This window comes from Salmo trutta, chromosome 2 (assembly GCF_901001165.1).
Source record: "Salmo trutta chromosome 2, fSalTru1.1, whole genome shotgun sequence".
Classification (NCBI taxonomy): domain Eukaryota; kingdom Metazoa; phylum Chordata; class Actinopteri; order Salmoniformes; family Salmonidae; genus Salmo; species Salmo trutta.
In genome coordinates, this window is record NC_042958.1 from 245,191 (window position 1) to 252,053 (window position 6,863).

At 40.3% G+C, this 6,863-nt stretch overlaps 1 long non-coding RNA gene across 1 annotated transcript; it reads left to right on the plus strand.

Annotated features, from left to right (window-relative positions):
• The first annotated feature begins 830 nt into the window (after window positions 1-830).
• On the plus strand, window positions 831-1,273 carry LOC115148965 (uncharacterized). The gene is made up of 2 exons (XR_003866772.1): window positions 831-1,059; window positions 1,180-1,273. It is a non-coding gene; the product is annotated as an uncharacterized LOC115148965 (long non-coding RNA).
• Window positions 1,274-6,863: the final 5,590 nt, after the last annotated feature.

The window sequence follows — 6,863 nt, forward strand, 5'->3', positions numbered from 1 at the left end:
ACCCCATCATAGCACTGAGAGGGCACTCGTGAAGGTGGTAAATGACCTTTTAACGGTGTCAAACCCAGGCTCTGCATCTGTCCTCGTGTTCCTAGACCTTAGTGCTGCTTTTGCTACATCTTGGTGATGTCATTCGGAAACATAATGTTAACTTTCACTGCTATGCAGACGATAAATAGTTGTACATTTCGATGAAACGTGGTGAAGCCCCAAAATTGCCCTCCCTGGAAGCCTTTTTCAGACATAAGGACATGGATGGCGGCATTTTTTAAAACTTTTTTTACTAGTTCGAGGTTCCAAGAAACAAAGAGATCATCTGTTGAATCTGACAATTAATCTTGATGGTGGAACAGTCGTCTCAGATTAAACTGTGAAGGACCTCGGCGTTACTCTGGACCCTGATCTCTCTTTTGACAAACATATCAAGAATATTTCAAGGACAAGTTTTTTTCGTCTATGTAACATTGCAAAAATCAGAAACATTCTGTCCAGAAATGTGGCAGAAAAATGTATCCATGCTTTTGTATTTTCTAGATTGGACTACTGCAATGCTTTACTTTCCGGCTAAATAAACTTCAGTTAGTGCTAAATACGGCTGCTAGAATCTTGACTAGAACTTGCTGTTTGCGGTTTTAGGCTGGGTTCCTGTATAGCACTTTGTGACATTGGCTAATGTAAAAAGGGCTTTATAAATAAATGTGATTGATTGATTGCTGTGAACGAAAATTGGATGCTATATTTTACTAGCTGGTCCCCATAGCCATGTAGTCATCCCCGGATGACTACATGTCTATATATCATTAGGAGGAAGTTGATCTCAGCTCTTCAACTAAATTATGTCTTATTGATATGTGTTGAGCTGAATATCAGGAGTGAGTCAAAGAACTACACTTCCCAGAGTGCACCAGCAGCAGCAAACCGGCTGCTTGTCACCTGATCAATCATTTTCACTTATTTGGAGCACCTGTGAAGGCATGGAGGGCGTCAGTCATTCAGAAGAACAAACTTCAGGGGGAAAACTCCAAGTTCACTCACATGTTCAGTCCAAGGACGCCAATGGTAAAAGGCTTAAATGATTAATTCATATTAGTTATTTAGAATGTTATTTAAATGTTTAAACTAATTTAAGTTCATTCAAATGTTTAATTAAGATGGTAACTTTTTGTTCTGTCTTTAAAGGTTTACAACCTAATTTACTGGCAAAATTACTGGTCAGACCAACCAACTGAAGGCAAACTAAAAATAAAAAAGATTGAGTTGGAAAATTGAGTTGTCCCTGTGTCCTTTGGATGGTGAACAAGAGGAGGACTTGACAATATGTATTATTCTAAAATGGATTAAATCCTTTTTTAAATAATAAAAATAATATTTGCAAAAAATTCAAAAAACCTGTTTTTTCTTTGTCGTTATATGGTATTGTGGGGTGGCAGTTGGTCTAGTGGTTATAGCGTTGGGCCAGTAACCGAAAGGTTGCTGGATTGAATCCCTGAGCCGACAAGGTAAAAATGTGTCGCTCTGCCACTGAACAAGGCAGTTAACCCACCGTTCTCCGGTAGGTCATTGTAAATAAGAATTTATTCATAGTTGACTTGCCTGGTTAAATAAGGGTAAAATATAAAGTAGATTGATGGGGGAATGCACTGTATGCTTAGTCTAATACAATGACAAGTAAAATATACCATAAAAAACTATTTAGTCCTACTTGTAGAGAAACACCAATGCCATCCTCCTCTCTTTCATGCTGATGAAACAGTCTTTCACTCTGTCATACAGTACAGTACACACTTTTATGTGTTGTTGTGCTAGGCTACCTGGATAACGTGCTTGCTCGCTAGCCTAACTTCCATTCATGGGCAACGTTAGCTAGTTATCATTAGCCTTCTACATTTAGCTACATATTGAACTAACATCCTCTCAGACTGATTGGATATTATTTACACTTTTTTTAATCAATGGAGGCCAAATGCTCGCTGGCTTCCCTTCCATTCAATGCTATGGGCGTCATCAATGTAATACTCTTTTTGACCAGACAGTATCAGATAGATGGGTTACACATACATAGACAGAGGGGCGCTGTTTCTCCGGTGAGATAAATTCAGCCCTTGCGAATTGGAGGAAAATTATGAAAAACACAGAGAGACGAAAGATAAATGATTTGATATGTTTTTTTCTTTTTTTCTGATTTCCCTTGGCGTCCATGACACCACTGATGGTAGTTATGGTAGCTATACGGGAGCAGTGAGGGCCACAACTAAACGATTAGTGGACAGCCAAGAAAGGAGGGGACTATAAGACAGGTGATTTACTGGTGCTGTGCCCAGTGATCCCAGGCTAGTGCCTGAAGGCAGGAGGAGGGAGGGAGGGAAGGAAGGAAGGAGGGAGGGAGGGAGGGAGGGAGGGAGGGAGGGAGGGAGGGAGGGGGGAGGAAGCAGAGGGGAGAGGATAGCTGGATGGAGAGAGGGAGTAAGGAGGGAGGGTGTAAGGGCAGAGGGGAGAGGAGGGAGGGAGGAGGGAGGGAGGGTGTAAGGGCAGAGGGGAGAGGAGGGAGAGAGGGAGGAGGGAGGGAGGAAGGGGAGAGGAGGGAGAGAGGGAGGAGGGAGGGAGGGTGTAAGGGCAGAGGGGAGAGGAGGGAGAGAGGGAGGAGGGGAGAGGCAGGAAGGAAGAAGGGAGAGGAGGGGAGTGGAGGGCAGGATGGAGGGAGGGGAGGCAGGAAGGAGGGAGGGGAGAGAGGGGAGGCAGGAGGGCAGGATGATAGGATGAGGGCACATAACATAATGGGGGTAATAAAACCTGGGAAACCACAGACAGGAAGGAAAATAGCCACTTGACAGCTAGTAGGAAGATACAGCTCCTACCCACCTTGACCAGAACAGGAGCACATTGCACATTTAGCTATTGCAAGTTTAACGACCCGAATGATGCAGGCCAGGGAAATGGGACATGATTATTCATCCTCTCCTAAATGTTGAATCACTGACATCATCACTGACATCATCAACTGACATCATCACTGACATCATCAACTGACATCATCAACTGACATCATCACTGACATCATCAACTGACATCATCAACTGACATCATCAACTGACATCATCAACTGACCATCTATCTTTGGTAATTTTCCAACATGTTCTGTCAGAATTATTTCTTATAAAACGGTTTGTTTGGATCCTGGATGCTGATTGGTTGATAGCAGGGAGTTATAGCACCACAGTCCCCACATGTCCCAGGTAATTCCTGTTAACAGTTCCAATTAGATTCATCATTGTGCATCCCACTGTCCCACAGCCCAGCCAGTCAATTTATAAACATAATCTCCCATGGAAGAAAGCATCTAGACAATATATTCCCATGCTGCTAGCCTATGCATTTGGTTTTGTACAGTGGGGGGGTTAATATAAGCCTCTGTAGCCTATGCATTTGGTTTTGTACAGTGGGGGTTAATATAAGTCTCTGTAGCCTATGCATTTGGTTTTGTACAGTGGGGGTTAATATAAGCCTCTGTAGCCTATGCATTTGGTTTTGTACAGTGGGGGTTAATATAAGCCTCTGTAGCCTATGCATTTGGTTTTGTACAGTGGGGGTTAATATAAGCCTCTGTATGCCTATGCATTTGGTTTTGTACAGTGGGGGTTAATATAAGCCTCTGTATGCCTATGCATTTGGTTTTGTACAGTGGGGGTTAATATAAGCCTCTGTAGCCTATGCATTTGGTTTTGTACAGTGGGGGTTAATATAAGCCTCTGTAGCCTATCTGACCTGGTCAACATGTTGACGTTTTTTGTTGCGATCACCACCGTGCCATGCATATGATCGTGACGAGACTGACAGCTTCTCTGATCCACAAATTAACTTATCAGGATCATTAAAACACGTTCAAATGCACATAGTTTGCAGTGATTTCAGCTACTTGATGCAGATCAGGCCCACATATTATTTAACTATGTTTATTAAAAAAAATACATAAAAAAAAGTTACATTGTGTCTCAGATACACTCAACTAAAAGAGAAAATGTCTTTATTTCGTCCAGATGTACACATCCAGTTGGAAATACAGAATTTAGACTAAGTGTAAAAACTAAATTATTGTGGAAAAAAGTGCTGTTCAACTTTTTTTAAAAACGCACCCAATATAATTCCTTCAATGAGATGCTTGACATGGTCCCCCTGTCTTATCGTTCATGATCTGAAAACCAAACGGGATCCTAGATCAGCACTCAGTCTTGGACACCTTGTAAATATGGGTCCAGCAGTACTCAGCATATATATCGGATAGGTGAAGTGTTGATGAATAACACAGTCACTAATATATCCCAGGGTTAGTTATGTCTGAGAAGGCTAAAAAGGAAGCATGGAATTCCTGGTTGACCATACTGCCATGGTTATATACTGAACAAGGAGATGTAAGACAGCTTCCCTGGTGGCCAGAGAATACAGACCTGTCTTGGGGAACCAAAACATTTTAGGTTCAAACCCCACATGTACAGATTGTCAAACATATGAAGTGGAAAGATTATGGTTGTGTCTGTATGATTACATGTGGTTCAAAAGTCTTACGAATGAAATTCAAATGCCATCACCTTCAAATGTGAATTAAATCTGCAGAGAAACATAATGGGGATGTATTATAATCTATAGAGAAACATAATGGGGATGTATTCCAGTCTATAGAGAAACATAATGGGGATGTATTCCAATCTGGAGGGAAACATAATGGGGATGTATTCTAATCTATAGAGAAACATAATGGGGATGTATTCTAATCTATAGAGAAACATAATGGGGATGTATTCCAGTCTATAGAGAAACATAATGGGGATGTATTCCAGTCTATAGAGAAACATAATGGGGATGTATTCCAGTCTATAGAGAAACATAATGGGGATGTATTCCAATCTATAGAGAAACATAATGGGGATGTATTCTAGTCTATAGAGAAACATAATGGGGATGTATTCTAGTCTATAGAGAAACATAATGGGGATGTATTCCAGTCTATAGAGAAACATAATGGGGATGTATTCCAGTCTATAGAGAAACATAATGGGGATGTATTCCAGTCTATAGAGAAACATAATGGGGATGTATTCCAGTCTATAGAGAAACATAATGGGGATGTATTCCAGTCTGGATAGAAACATAATGGGGATGTATTCCAGTCTATAGAGAAACATAATGGGGATGTATTCCCATCTGGAGAGAAACATAATGGGGATGTATTCCAGTCTATAGAGAAACATAATGGGGATGTATTCCAGTCTGGATAGAAACATAATGGGGATGTATTCCAGCCTATAGAGAAACATAATGGGGATGTATTCCAGTTATAGAGAAACATAATGGGGATGTATTCCAGTCTGGATAGAAACATAATGGGGATGTATTCCAGCCTATAGAGAAACATAATGGGGATGTATTCCAGTTATAGAGAAACATAATGGGGATGTATTCCAGTTATAGAGAAACATAATGGGGATGTATTCCAGTCTATAGAGAAACATAATGGGGATGTATTCCAGTCTGGATAGAAACATAATGGGGATGTATTCCAGCCTATAGAGAAACATAATGGGGATGTATTCCAGTTATAGAGAAACATAATGGGGATGTATTCCAGTTATAGAGAAACATAATGGGGATGTATTCCAATCTATAGAGAAACACAATGGGGATGTATTCCAATCTGGAGGGAAACATAATGGGGATGTATTCCAGTCTATAGAGAAACATAATGGGGATGTATTCCAGTCTATAGAGAAACATAATGGGGATGTATTCCAGTCTATAGAGAAACATAATGGGATGTATTCCAGTCTATAGAGAAACATAATGGGGATGTATTCCAGTCTATAGAGAAACATAATGGGGATGTATTCCAATCTGGAGAGAAACATAATGGGGATGTATTCCAGTCTATAGAGAAACATAATGGGGATGTATTCCAATCTATAGAGAAACATAATGGGGATGTATTCCAATCTGGAGAGAAACATAATGGGGATGTATTCCAGTCTATAGAGAAACATAATGGGGATGTATTCCAGTCTATAGAGAAACATAATGGGGATGTATTCCAGTCTATAGAGAAACATAATGGGGATGTATTCCAGTCTATAGAGAAACATAATGGGGATGTATTCCAATCTGGAGAGAAACATAATGGGGATGTATTCCAGTCTATAGAGAAACATAATGGGGATGTATTCCAGTCTATAGAGAAACATAATGGGGATGTATTCCAGTCTATAGAGAAACATAATGGGGATGTATTCCAGTCTGGAGAGAAACATAATGGGGATGTATTCCAGTCTGGAGAGAAACATAATGGGGATGTATTCCAATCTATAGAGAAACATAATGGGGATGTATTCCAGTCTATAGAGAAACATAATATTGTTGGTTTACAGGTAGACTAGTGGTATATTGTTGGGTTACAGGTAAACTAGTGGTATATTGTTGGTTTACAGGTAGACTAGTGGTATATTGTTGGGTTACAGGTAGACTAGTGGTATATTGTTGGGTTACAGGTAGACTAGTGGTATATTGTTGGTTTACAGGTAGACTAGTGGTATATTGTTGGGTTACAGGTAGACTAGTGGTATATTGTTGGGTTACAGGTAGACTAGTGGTATATTGTTGGGTTACAGGTAGACTAGTGGTATATTGTTGGGTTACAGGTAGACTAGTGGTATATTGTTGGGTTACAGGTAGACTAGTGGTATATTGTTGGGTTACAGGTAGACTAGTGGTATATTGTTGGGTTACAGGTAGACGAGTGGTATATTGTTGGGTTACAGGTAGACTAGTGGTATATTGTTGGGTTACAGGTAGACTAGTGGTATATTGTTGGTTTACAGGTA